The following is a 15,053-nucleotide window of genomic DNA, read 5'->3' as shown; positions in this document are numbered from 1 at the left end:
TTTTAAAAAATTGAAATTGGCGACAAAGAAAACAAGAGAAAAGGAACTATACAAATCAGAGACAAAGTTCGTGAAATAGTGGTATACATGAAGTATTTACAAAATAACTTAATGGAAAGTTTTAAACTAGATGCAGAAATCAGCAGAGGAACCACCAAGATTATATAGACTACAAAAAATCCATTTTAAAAATACTCCCTTCAGACCAATAGTTAGTGCAAAACATTCTCATATGTATGCTCTGGCTAAATATATGAGCAAATTGCTTTAGCCACATATAGGACATACTGAATCATACATCAGGGACACACTGTATTTCATTAATAAGTTGTCAACCATAACCCTTCAACCTTGGAGCCCTCGTTCATTAAAGTGCCGACTGACTCAGTCATGGCTCTTACTGAGCATCTGTTCCGTGAGGACATTACTAAGCTATTTCACCACTGCATGACTTGCAGCTATTTCTTGTGGGATGGGCAATTTTATGATCCTCTGCGACCACAATATAAAAACCATGTTTGACACTGTCACAAAAGTTGCAAGGGAGTGGATAATTTCTTTATGGAGCATTTTGAGGAGGAGGTTATTGCTTCGGCGCCTGTCAAACCGATGATTTGTTGGGGCCTGGACAGAAGGTCCTGAGAAAATTAACCTATTTCTAAACTATCTAAATCAGCAGCATCTTTCAATTAAATTCACAATGGAGATGGAGTCGAATGGATGCCTTCCTTTCTCAGATTTAGTAAGAAACCGGACAGCTCCTTAGGGCACACCGTCTATCGTAAGCTTACCCACACAAATCACTATCTCCATGCATATTCTCACCAGAATCCAGCACAAAAACAGGGCATCCTCACGACACTCAGCATGAGGGTAAAACGAATCTGAGAGCCATACATGGATACACTCCAAGTCATGTTCAAGGGTAATGGTTACAATGATGTACAGATTCATAGAGCCTTGCATCCCAGAGGGACGACTCAGCAAAACTCGCTGAATGAAGAAAGTAAAGGGAACTGCCTACCTTCCTTTCATCCACAATACCACAGATCAAAAAGCCTAGATCCTCCGCAAGCACAATATAAAAACCATGTTTGGCACTGTCACAAAAGTTACAAGGACAAACTGTCCCCACTACTACACCCTAGGGTGTATAAAATATTCTGTACTCGCGGTAAAATATACATTGGCCAAGCACGCCGGTTCACTGGTACTTGAATCAAGGAACACCAACGAAATATGCATCTCAAATAGCCAGACAAGTCAGCAAAAGATGAACACGCCCTAAGAACGCGTCATGATGTTGTGTTCCAAGATGATATAAATGTTGATTCCCATAGGGAACCTGAAATATTTGTCCCGAATGAGAACTCATTTCAGGTTCCCTGTGGGAATCAACATCTATATCATCTGATGGTCAGGCAGGCATCAATTTTTGGTAATGAGACAAAGTCTCTCCATAGTGCATTGGCACTGCCGGTAGCTCCAAGTAGCCTATACAGTGGCCTCTACGGTATGCACTAGTCATGCATCTTAGTGGGTGTGCTATTTACCAACTGATGAGCCCAACTTAGCATACTAGGGTGAAATGCTGGCAACCAGGAATGAGTTAGCTGGAAAATTTATAATGTCCAATATCAGACCATTATATTGGTGTTCCAAGATGTTCAAGCTCTTACCCATACTAAACACTACAGGTCTAGGATTACATGGGAAGCTGTAGAAATATGTAAAGATCATAATTTCAACAGGGGCACTGGATACCATTTAAGTAATAGTTGCCAGCCATTAATGATTGACGTAGGTAGTTCTCTTCCCCGCCCTTTCACTATTGTTATTTCTTCTCGGTGTTTTCCAAATTCGTACTCTCCTCATCACGAGGTGGTTCACTCTGCACACGGTAAGCCATCTAGTGACGAACGACAGTACCACTTACTACAGACCATCGGAAACCATTCTTAAATTCAAACCTTTATTATTTGAGAAGCCTTGCTCGTGAACAGACTAGATTTTCTTCTGAAGACACGGAGCGAAGTTCTCTGTGGATTGTAAAGAATTTCCCATTGTTTTCTAACACAGCAAAAGCTTAAAGACTTATTATTATGTCTACAATTACGGGCCATGCAAACATCAATCTAAATAAGAGGAGATAACTTGGGAATATACTGTACAACAGAGAAAAATCCCTGCAGGTTAAAGAAACAATGCTTAGGACACATATATGCAGCTCAGACCCAGCCAGGGGCCAAAACAAGACTAAAATTAAATACAAATTGCAGAAATGAAGGAGAGAGTAATGTAAACATTATGAAAATAATTTAAAGGTGGAAAAGTGAGGTAAAAATTGAGAAAACAATTTTGTTTGAACATATTAAGCAGATGGATGAAGAAAAAATGTCAAAACAAATGAAGGAAATACATACTCAAGGGAAAGAAGTCAAGAGTAACTGATGTAACCACAGAGGGATCAAAGTTAACAAAAGATGACACATTGATATATCTATGTCATTACTCTCAAGCGAAGCTACGACATATAAGGATGTCACTCACAGAATAAATACAGATAAGACTAAATAGAGCAGTATTTTTGGAATGTTATGTAAAAGAAGAATGACCAAAAGAACAAAAGGAAATGTATGTAAAACTGCTGTTCAACTAGCCACACTCTATGGCAATGAATGCAGGGAAGTTAAGAAAACGTATGAACAGAAAGTCCACAATGCTGAGATGCACATGCTGTTGGTCATGAGGAATCTCACTGTAAGATCAAATAAGGAACAGGCATGTGTTAGCAAATTTTGAGGTAGCACCCATCACAGAAAAGCTAAGAGAGACTGATTTTGTATGGTCATGTAGTACACTGCCCCGATCATATAAACAAAAAGTGCCTCGGAATTTTGAGGTGGTCATGATTTTTTTGTTTTAAGAGGAAGTACAACTAGGTATCCATCCTCTCTGAACAAATTACATCGAAACAAAAATGAAAATAAAATAAAAATATGTATTCAACAGAGGAATTTGAAAATAAATTTAACATAAAACAAAAATCATTTTATAAAACTTGAAAGGACACAATCACATCAAAAGGCAATGTAAGTTCTCTGAGGAACAGAACATGTGAAATTTAAATGCTCTTGATTAATGCACCATCACACATAAAAACAAATAATGAGATCAGCAGTATTCTTGTCATTGGCTAGTACGAGTTCCAGTGCCTCCTGCAGGCCAAGGTTCCGTCTTAGGCCAGAGAGATCGGTGAACTCTATGAGGATGTTAGCCACGGTGAATTTGGCACCATAAGAACACAATGAGGGGTCTTCTCTCTTTAGGAGGTAAAAGTGCGTAGATTTTCCATGACCTACACAAAATTATGGCCTCTCTCTCTGTGAAAGACAGAAAGAGGACTGCCACATGGTAGTTGTCTTATCAATTGCTCTCAGCTTGTTGCGAGTTTGGATAGTTAGCCACTCTGACTCCCAGGACGGCAAGTTTGTCCGATGTAGCTAAGAACAAATATCCCTAGCAGGTCTAGGTGCAGCTTGATCCACAAGTTCATTTCCTGCAATCCCAACATGGCTTGAAAGCCATGCGAAAGTGATTCTGGTACCAGCATTACATAACCTGGCTAGGTCATGAATGTGCTGCACCAGTGTGTGTTCTGGGAAACAGGTATCAATAGACTGCAGAAAGTGATTCTCTCATCACTCCGTGTAAACTGCAGAGCTTCTAACAGCTCTGCAGTATAAACACTACAAACACTAGGAAGTAACACCTTCATTGTAACATTATCGGAGAAGAAAGAGCATCAAAAATTTTCTCCTACCTTACAACCATCCTTACAACCATTCTTATGTTACGGACACTTCCTCTAAAACATTGGTACTTCATCAATATATGAATGTTTCATCTAAACAGTGTTATGTGGCTGAAGATGTTGATAACACACAAAACATGTACCACTTTTAACCAATAAGTTGCCTTAAGCAATTTAGTGTATCGACAAGGTGGAAAATAAAAAATACTTAGTTGTGAAACTGAACCATATGTCGCACTACTATAGTCCATTTGGGATAGAAACACAGCCTTATAAAAACATAGCAGCATGGCATGGTCAGACACCAAACGAAGTGCCGCTGAGAAACTTAAATGTATTAAGTCTCTTTATGCAGGCAACCTGATGAATAAAGGACTGCCGTGTTAGTTGCTTATCAAAATGGAGACCCAGGAACCCGCAGATGTCTACTGCTGAAAGGACACTGTTTCGCAAGCGGAGCTCTGGTTCAGGATGCATAAGCTAACGACAACAGAAATGAACAACTGAGGTCTTTGCATTGCTGAAAATCGAAAACCCTGTTGTAGGGCCCGCCTGTTGACTTGTTTATAGGTTGCTGTAGCTGTCTCTCAGCAACCGCCATCCTTCTGAAGCTGAAATGTAGAGCTAAATCATCTACATACAGCGATGAACGACAGAGGGCCCAGTTACGTGCTCACCATTCGAAAGGGTCCAGCAGTGAAACGAGTACTTGATTTTTTCAATTAATTCTGTTCTTTTTTATTTTTTATTATTTATTATTTATTTTTTTTGCTAGTGGCATTACGTCGCACCGACACAGATAGATCTTATGGCGACGATGGGACAGGGAAGGGCTAGGAGTGGGAAAGAAGCGGCCGTGGCCTTAATTAATGGGAAACCACGGAAAACCATTTTCAAGGCTGCGGACAGTGGGGTTCGAACCTACTATCTCCCGAATACTGGATACTGGCCGCACTTAAGCAACTGCAGCTATCGAGCTTGGTAATTAATTCTTTTAAGTAACTGCAATAGTCCTGAAACTCCCTGCAATGGATATTAGAATTTCATTTTCTCTTTTTTCTCTAGACTCGCAAAATCTTGAAGTTCAACCAGCAAACTATACATCTGTACAACAATTTTAAAAAATATTAAGAGGTGTTTCCCTTGCTAGGATAATGACAACAACAAACCCTATCAAAAATTCAACATGACACTAATATTAAGTATAAACAAACAACTTTCAAGAAGAGACTTTAATTCAACAAATTTTAAATGCCATCATACTACATCATATTTTATAAACTGAAATACCTTAGTATAAGACATACTATGCAAGGAATGTGCATCAAAAAGCAGAAGAACGAAGGCAATAGTGTTATGTATATGCTGCGTTCCAAACATTTTTAATGATTTTAGAGTGTTTATTTGTTATGTATTTGCTATGTATTTTGGAATGTGTGTCTTCTAAACACTAAAGTTGTCCCCGATGAGGAATGAAAACTATAAATTACTTGAAAACTGTATTTCTTTTAAAGATAATACAATATCTGGTATTGAAAAAGGATGAACTCTTCTCAATTATCAACTTGAGGGCCCAGTAGCGACAACTATGTGGTTGATGGTGATTAGCATGACAGTCGGTACAGATCCCAACGATACTCCATTTTGTATGCAATATTGGGGATATGCATTAACTGCTCCGACACAAATCAGCTCGAGGGACATGAAGTTCTCAATAAATGCTGATAATTTTTTTTTTGGACACAGATAGGTCTTATGGCGACGATGGGACTGGGAAGGGCTAGGAGTGGGAATGAAGCAGCCGTGGCCTTAATTAACCCAATTGCATCATTTGACGACCCTAGCTTGTCATAGTTACTCGTGGCATATGAATCAAATGACGAGCTCTGCTCGTGGCGATGCACAGCTGTACATCAATCCATATAGTTGAGTCACTAACCCACAGACGCCACTTGTATGCATTCTGAGCTGAAGTTTACACATGTGGCTTCGGTTTTTTCCCTTTAACCAGGTTCTCGCACACTTCCGGAACAAGAGATAAGAGAATCTTTATTCACATAATTTCGCTCTTGTCAGTTGCCATCATGGCGTCAAGCAGATATGCTGGTGTTGATGAAGAAGGAATACGGAAGCTAATAGATAGTGTTCTGAAGAGTGATATTGAAGGCAGTGATGTTTGTGACGACGAAATAGACCCTGAAGTCCTTAGCTCGAGTACTAGCGATGCGTATAATAGTTCTGATGACACGGAAAGTGAAGCAAATAACGACGGTGTGCCGAGTCTTTCGAAACGAGCTCGTACCTCGGCACAGACTAACTTGACTGACTGGAACTGGACAAAAAGTGACAATAAACCTGTTGTACATAAGTTTAGTGAATACAGTGGAGTTAGTGAAAATTTATTGAAAAAGTTTGATACACAGCCACTATCTGAACTCTCAGTTTTTTGTGAATACATGAACCCATTGTTTGACAAAATATCTGTCGAGACAAATTCGTATGCAGCAAAACAGTTGAGCAATCCTGACAGAAAAAAGTTGAAAGACAATGACAAATGGTTTGAGACTACACCCGATGAAATTAGGGCATATTTTGTGTTAGTTATACTAATGTCACAAGTGCGAAAGTCAAGAATACAGTTATACTGGAGTAAAAATAGGTGTATAAACACTCCTATTTTTCGTGAAACCATGAGCAGGGGAAGATTTATTATAATTTCACGATTTTTACATTTTGTTGACGATGAACAAGTCGATAGTAGTGACAAACTAAGAAAGATTAGGCCTATAATACAACATTTCTGCTCCAAATTTTCAGAATTATATTTACCTTCACAAGACATTGCTCTAGATGAAAGTCTAATGAAATTCAGAGGCCGCCTTTCATATGTCCAGTGTAATAGGTCTAAACGTTCTAGGTTTGGAATAAAAATTTACAACATTTGTGAATCAAGTTCTGGCTACTGTCTGTCTTTCAAAATTTATGTTGGTGATGATGTAACGGATCCAAATCTGCCAGCAAGTACAAACATTGTTCTCAACATGTGTGAACCCTTTTTAGGCCGAGGACATACATTGTTTTTAGATAACTGGTATTCTTCCCCAGATTTATTCAAAAGGCTACACGACAAGCAGATGAATGTAATTGGAACTGTTAGACAGAACCGAAAAGACATGCCTCGCGATATCAGTAAGAGGAAACTAAAACGTGGAGAGTATGAGACGTGGGCTGCCAACAGTATGTGGTGTGTGAAGTGGAAAGATAACAAGGATGTTTGCTTTCTCACCACTAAACACAAATCAGCTGACATGACAGGGACAGGCAAACTCAGACGAAAGAGAGGACAAACCCCGAGGGAAGAAGTGATAAAGCCCAAGTGTGGCCTTGAATATCAGAAGGGGATGGGTGGTGTTGACCTTCAGGATCAGGTTACAGCTCTGTTCCCTGTCATGCGACGCACAGTGAAAGGATATAGGAAAATATTCTTTTACCTCCTGGATATGTGTATTTTCAATTCCTTCACCGTGTATCACAAGATCGCTGCTAACAGAAAGACAAGCTACACGGACTTCCGAACTAGCATTGCGCAGCAGCTACTAGAGACTGTTCAGTTGCTGGAGTACTCGGTTCGAGGTCGACCTTCAGCGAGCACCACCTCAACCAGATTACAAGCTAAATCATGGGCCCACTTTCCCATGCGTATTCCCCCTACAGAGAAGAAATCAAAAGTCACAAGAAGGTGTGTTGTGTGCTACAGCCGGGATAAAAGAAGCGAAAGTTGCTGGCAGTGCAAAAAGTGTGGCGTAGCTCTTCACTTAGAAGAATGTTTTGAGGTGTACCACACCAAGCAGACGTACTAAAATAGCGGCATTGGTAAGTTTATTACTTCTTTATTATGCATGCCAATTTTCAGAAAGGAATATTTACTGGTTGGTTTTGTATGATTTTCTAAATAATAGTGTGATGACGACGGCCGTAGAGCGGTATTTAAATGTGATTTCTTAGTGAACTACTATGGTATTTAAATGTGAGGCGAATGGGTTAAGGTGCAGCCCCAGCATTTTCCTGGTGAGAAAACGGGAAACCACGGAAAACCATTTTCAGGGCTGCTGCTAAATTACCCCAGAATCCACACTGGTGTAGGGTGGAGATAATCCCATAGCGCCAGGTAGTACTGAAAGCCTTATAAAGGTCAAAGAAAACGGCAACTAGGTCCTACTTCTGAAGAAAGATCTCCTGGATCCAATGTAAACTGCAAAGTTTTTAGATGGCATAAAGCTCTATAGTATACACTTTACATACACTAAGAAGCGAGATCTTCATGCTCCTATCATCGGTGACGAAAGAGCAACCAACATTTTTTTCCGACTTTAGAACCATCCGTGAAGATTTGTCTCGTGGCCAGATACTGGTGAAGGAAAGTCCTGGAAATACCTCCGATAAAAGAAGGAATCAGTGTTCACCTTGGGTCTATGGAGTAGATCTAGAACTAACCACGGAGGTACCTTGCTAAAAGTTTGTTCAAGACCACTACCGATATCTATTTTTAATTTACGACACTATCAAATCGAAACCTGACCAGTGGAATGTACACACTTCACACCGTTGTCAATGCTGGCATGGGAGCTCGAACTGCAACTGCATCTAGCTGAGTATGGAGAAGTACTTTGTCGCTGAAGATGTTGGAGCGAATGAGGGTACAAACACCCCCAGTCGCAGTGCCATTTACTCTGTCTTTAGAATAAAGACAATATCCTCTCATAATTGTGCCGTGTGCAGGTCTCAAATACGATTCCTGCAGACAGACTATGGAGACCGGAGAGACATATAACTGACGTAACTCAGCTAAGCGACAGTGCACTGCAATAGTGCCATGGTGTGGATAGGTAGCGCTTCGAATTTAGAGCAATTTCTTGCCCTTCATTCGGTCCACTACCTGCCAAGTTCCACCATCGTTGTCGGTGTCCTTTTTGTCATCATCACCATCCACGACAATGAGCGGTTCAGTCTCCATGGTCTCCTCAGAAGAGGGAGACGCGGTGACTGAGCACTCCGCGGATGATAATCTCACTGATCGGAAACAGTGGGCCTTCTTCCTGGGAGAACTAGGTCACCCAGAAAGTGAACGAGCAAGAGGGCGTCAGTGCCTCTCGCTCTTACCCACCGTTTCTGTCCTTCTTTGAGGAAAACCAGCAGATAGCTTGCCGGTCTTCTTCGGGGATCCTGTGACCCCTGATTGAGTTGAAGCGCTAAGTTAAAGAAGGGAACTAGTCCACTATTTTACAGTATCTGAATTAAGAGTTGTGTGGTGTATACCGGTGCACTCCGCATTATTTAACGTAAAAAATGAGACTTGCTGCAAACTTGGTACCTAGGAAAATTTGTGCATTAAGTTGGACAAGAGGACTTGTTGAATGACAAGTCCTCTTCTTGCATGAATCTGTCTGCTGCTTGACAAAAACAGTGCCGTGCACGCTCATTCATTTGCTTGGAGTGGTGAGAAAATGACAGACACTAGCAGTGATGGTGACGATCAACGCTCTGAATTTGTTCGAAAAAAACGGAGACCTGCACTTTGGAAAATAAATATTTAAAAAAAATGAAGAACATAAGTGGTGAAGAACATGAAAATTCAAAAGGAGAATGTGTTCCAGTAAGAAAAACTGGTGCAGACTGCTGGTAAATATTTTTAATAATAGGCTAGGTATTCATTTACAACCACAATACCGAATACACTGCTGAGTGAGGGCTACAGTTCTAAAATGTTTATCGAATAATCCCTGATCAATATCAAATTGTGATTGCTCTGTTTTTTCTACTTACAGATGCAAAAGGAAATGTTTCAATAAGATATCTCACGATTCGAAGATTCTATTATTGAATGATTTTAATAGAATGAAAAGCAAGGATGCACAGGACACTTATCTATGTTCTTTCATTGTGCCTTACATACCTAAGACGAGAAAACTACGGGAAAATGGTTTCCAACACCGACCAAGGTCAGCGAACTACTACTATAAGTTGGGTAGGAAATCTGTGAATGGATATATTATAAGCTATAACAGAAAAATGGAATGGTAATACATTAATACATTTTATTCTCTCTTGGGTTAAAGATGGTTTCCAAGATGCTTGTTGTATGCAAGAAGGCATTTGTAGCACTTCACGGCATTACGAAGCGACGAGTAGAAAGGATACGTTGACCTGGCCAGCAGAGTGTGTGTTCGCCAACAGATGGTCAAGGGAGCACAACCAACAGCGCAGGATTCCGGAGGATACCAATATGTTAATACAGGAGTTCATTCGTTAATATCCGTATAGGGTTGTGCATTATGGAAAAACTGGTAGAAAAAAAGAAGTAAAGTATTTATCATGTAACCTATTGGTTCAGAAGTTAAGGGAGCTTTTCATGGAGAAGTACGATCTGGAAATCTACTTGATTTATCAAGATATAAAATCAAATGGAGGTGATAAAAATGTATTCAATCCCAAAGTGAAATACCATTATTTCTATGACTATTTCAAAGACCATTTTAACTATGGATTTAGTCGTCCTAGAGTGGATATATGTGGGATTTGTGAACAACTTAAATGTAAAATCAACAATGAAACAAACATGGCTTTAAAGATACAAGCAGGAAATGAACTTAAACTTCATAAGTTAAGGGCATGTTTTATTACAGGCAACCTTGGGTTTTTTGTTTTTTTGGGATACAAAGATTCTCTGATGATACAGCCTTCATGTATGTGTATGATGAGACAACTGCTAGGAAAGGTCCAAATGAAGTTGTTTCACTGCTAATGAGTTTTATTGAAAATAGGAATCGTATGGTTGTTCATTTTTGGTACACTTTGGTGCACAACAGTAGGTTTTCTGTAGTACGCCATATATGTCTCCTTCACACAGCCATTCTTACATGGCATGTGACCGAGACTTCTCTGCAATAGAGCTCAAAAAAATAAAACAAGACACAGGGTATACCCCTTCATGATGGTATGACATATTAACTACTAGTCTGAAAAAGTTGGTGTTCCAAATGTGTCCTCAAAGTATGTTTTTAGATATTTCTACACATTTTGATTCCTTTATCAAAAACTCTGTTACAGTGAAAGAGAATAAATGGTCTATGACTTCATATACAATATTTGAGTTCTTAACAACATCAAAATGTGTAACAGTATCTCCTGATTGCAGTGGCCTAGTTACAAACGATTTCTCACTTATAAAACCTAGTAGTACCAGTAAAAGCTGCCAAGGCCAATGATGTTGCTAAAATGCTTGAAATAATTCCCTCAGAATATCAGGATTTTTTTTTTTTTGCTAGTTGCTTAATGTCGCACCGACACAGATAGGTCTTATGGCGACGATGGGACAGGAAAGGGCTAGGAGTGGGAAGGAAGCGACCGTGGCCTTAATTACGGTACAGCCCCAGCATTTGCCTGGTGTGAAAATGGGAAACCACGGAAAACCATTTTCAGGGCTGCCGACAGTGGGGTTCGAACCTACTATCTCCCGAATACTGGACACTGGCCGCACTTAAGCGACTGCAGCTATCGAGCTTGGTCAGGATTATTTTAGGATCATTGCTGAGTGATTTTCTGGCAAAGGAAAACAACCAGCAGAGCAAGATTCAGAAAGACCAGGGAAGTTGGCCGTGCGGTTAGGAGCGCGCGGCTGTAAGCTTGCATCCGGGAGATAGTGGGTTCGAATCCCACTGTCGGCAGCCCTGAAATGGTTTTCCATGGTTTCCCATTTTCACAACAGGCAAATGCTGGGGCTGTACCTTAATTAAGGCCAAGGCCGCTTCCTTCCAATTCCTAGGCCTTTCCTTTCCCATTGTCGCCATAAGACCTATCTGTGTCGGGACGACGTAAAGCCACTAGCAAAAAAAAAATATTCAGAGAGTGAAGTATGGGACATGGATTGATTTCAAAATTGCTCGTAATATCCATTTGAAAACTGCTGTAATGAAACTAATTTTGTTCAGTAATGTTTACTTCAGTGTGCCAGTGCATTAAGGGATTAAATATACAGATAATTTTCTTATTGTGTACTTATTCAATATAAAGCCTCCCTATTCTGTGCAAAAAGAGGACTTGGTTGCAATTTTTAAACTCATTTTAATAAATGAAAAACTTCCCAAAATTCAATAATTCTTCTAAATATATACCTAATGAAATACGAAACCCAAGTGTACAAAACAAATTAAGCCTATTGCAAAATTATGCAACTTATAAAGTTTTTGTTGCTTTTCTCGAAATGATTCCTAAGGGACTAGTCCCCTTCTTGAACTCAACGCTTCAGTTGGAGAAGGTATCTTCTCTAATTTCTTAGGGCAGCACTGGGGCTTCCCCTTCTCCTCCTTCTTGGTCTGGGCATTGGAAGGGGGGCTGGACTTTTCAGCCCGATTTGGGGAAGTCTTTCTCTCCCCCTCCCCCCCTTCTGGAAGAGGACTTCCCTGCCAAACGTTCCTGGGAAGGGACCTTCCCGAAGCGAAGTCGGCAATAACGCACTTTTTTTACTCTCAGGAGGTTCTAAAACCTTCCCAGGATCTTGAGTTTCGTTCAGTATTTGTTCTTCTTGTTGATGGCTGAGAATTGTCGATGCTAGCTGTCTAGAGATAGATGGTGTAAAACACTGTGGGGTGATCTGCACGTTTGAGACCTTTTCAGCAAAGGAGATGGAGAACTCCAGAACAGCCACTGATTTGAATTTTCTCCGGGTGTCTGGATAAGAAAGCTTATCCAGAGTCTTTATCTCCTGGATCTTCTTCTCCTGCTTGAATGTGGGACACTCCTTGGAGATAGGAGCATGCACACCTGGACAATTGACGCACACAGATGGTGGTGTGCAGTCAACCCCAGCATGCTCGCACTTCCTACACATTTTGCAGGTCTTAGAACCTTGACATCTTAATGAGGTGTGGCGAAACTTTTGGCAATTATAGCACTTCATTGGTGCTGGAATGTACGGACAAAAAGTCAGCTACTTTTATTTATAGCTACTTTTATTCTTTCAGATACGGTCTCGGCATCGAAGGTAAGGATGAAAGCCCCTGTGTCGAGCAGCTTGTCACCCACACGCCTCTCCAACCTCTTCATGTCGGTTACACCCCGATGTGCCAAATCCCTGTAAAATATAACTCCCTTGCAGGATTTACTTTACAAAGGAAGAAATTTTCTTTTCACTCTCTTTTCATTCTTTTTAAAGACACCATTTTTTGAAGGGTGCCACCCTTTGAAAGTAAAGAAGAAGAAGAAGAAGAAGAAGAAGAAGAAGAAGAAGAAGGAGAAGAAGAAGAAGAAGAAAGAGGTTCCGTCTTTGGTCCCACGACTACCTGGGATAAGAAGGTCGACCTTTGGCAGAGCCCTGTTGTGCCAAAGGCAAGGCTATATACTCCAGAGGGCACGCAGTATCTGGAGGGGCTCGCTAACAACTACTCTCCCAGTAGCCACGCATCACATCGCCACGACCCGAAACTTGTGACTGGGGGAGGATAAAGTGAAAACAATCAATACGGAATGATTCTGATATCTTGTAATCCCTTGCAGGAGTTCAGGGTTTGGTGCTTCTTGATTATGACCTCTATCTTTCCGAATAATTTGGCTTTACGTAGTCGTCTGGACTGTTCAGCCGATGATGTCTTGATTAGTACAGATCCATTGTGAAGCTTGCACATCTCGTCGACTTCACCACCAGGAATTTTGTTCAATTGAATTACTAATCATAAAAGGACATTCATCTAAGAAGCTCTTGCCATCGACCCTGGAAGCAATCAGGAATCGAGGTAGACGTTCATCACTTAGATAATTATACAGATGCAATATTACAGTACTGGAGCATATCACTTTCTCTTTGTTCTTTTTAAGGGCACCGTTTTTTGAAGGGTGCCACCCTTTGAAAGTAAAGAAGAAGAGAGGGGTTCCGTCTTCGGTCCCACGAGTACCTGGGATAAGAAGATTACCTTCGGCAGAGCCCTGACGTGCCAAAGGCAAGGCTATATACTCCAAAGGGCGCCCAGTATTTGAAGGGGGTTTCTAACAACTACTCTCCCAGTATCCATACATCACCTCGCCATGACCCGAAACTTGTGACTGGGGGAGGATAAAACCTCCGTACTAACCTATTCTACCCGAGGCAGAGAGAGAGGCTAGATGGGAAGAGGAATGAAATGTAAGAAGGTGAGAAATAGTAATGAACACCTTGTTAGTCTGGCCCTACACCAAGGCCAATCGAGAATGCGCAACCCTAAGCTGGCACAGCCCTCGGGATCAACAAGCACGCAAGCACCCACATCGACGTTGTGCCATTTCACTGTTAGCAGTAAAGATTTTCTGGAGCAAAAATGGTCGCTATGCCGCAAGAACGTCGGAAATAACACGTTAACATGTTCATTAATGTCAGAAAAATGATGCTTTCACCAGATACAAGTAAGGGAATTAAATATAGGAGGCGGTGAAAATGAAAGACAGAAGACAGAATATTGTTAAAATTTATTATTGAAAAAAAAAATATTCAATTTGGAAAGGAGTTACGAGTAGATCGCAGCAGCAACGTAATTCAAGGAGGCTAAACGTGAAAACGGAGGTTGAAATTAAAAGATAAATAGGAGTAACTGTCGACAAGAACCCTGTAGGACATCGGCGTTACAGAATTTAGACATCTTTGTAAAACAAGACTGCACAGTTGGGTCAGCATATTACGTAATTACTACGTCACAATATACCAAGAAGGCGACGTACCTAGCGAGAGAATTCAATCTTAAGACATTAGAAAGGAATAATCACTTGTGGAGCAAGACATAGGAAATTTAAAAATGTTCCGACTGAAGGTTTAATAGCTATATTAGCTAACTACAGAACTTTAATAAGATATCATTAGAAGAAGCAGTAGTCGCTGCATATTACTAGATCACAGCAGGCCTTGTAATCATAAGATGACAAAAATAACCATATCAATGTGTATTTCTGTTTCAACTCCGCAAGAAACCAGCTAAGTCATGTGCTAGAAAGGCTGAGGCAGAGGCTACCTGGATTATGGGGACACGTGCCGACAAATCAATCCCATGATGACCGAAGAAGACGAAAGACCTTCCCAGACAATCCCAAGAGGCTGATACGATGCCGTGAACGCAAATACAGCCTGTCCTTGCCAGCTGGACATGTAACAGCGACAAGGGAAGCAGAAGGAAAAGAAGTCATTTAAGTACATTCTATGTAAGTAATTCAAATGATATTT

General features: G+C 40.6%; 1 protein-coding gene across 1 annotated transcript in view; it reads right to left on the bottom strand.

Moving 5' to 3' along the window:
- The window catches only part of Cul3 (cullin 3), a 332,171-nt gene that overhangs the window by 215,203 nt on the left and 101,915 nt on the right, over positions 1-15,053 (bottom strand). The window lies entirely within an intron of this gene.

This window comes from Anabrus simplex, chromosome 7 (assembly GCF_040414725.1).
Source record: "Anabrus simplex isolate iqAnaSimp1 chromosome 7, ASM4041472v1, whole genome shotgun sequence".
Lineage (NCBI taxonomy): Eukaryota > Metazoa > Arthropoda > Insecta > Orthoptera > Tettigoniidae > Anabrus > Anabrus simplex.
This window is presented reverse-complemented; position numbering and strand designations above follow the sequence as displayed.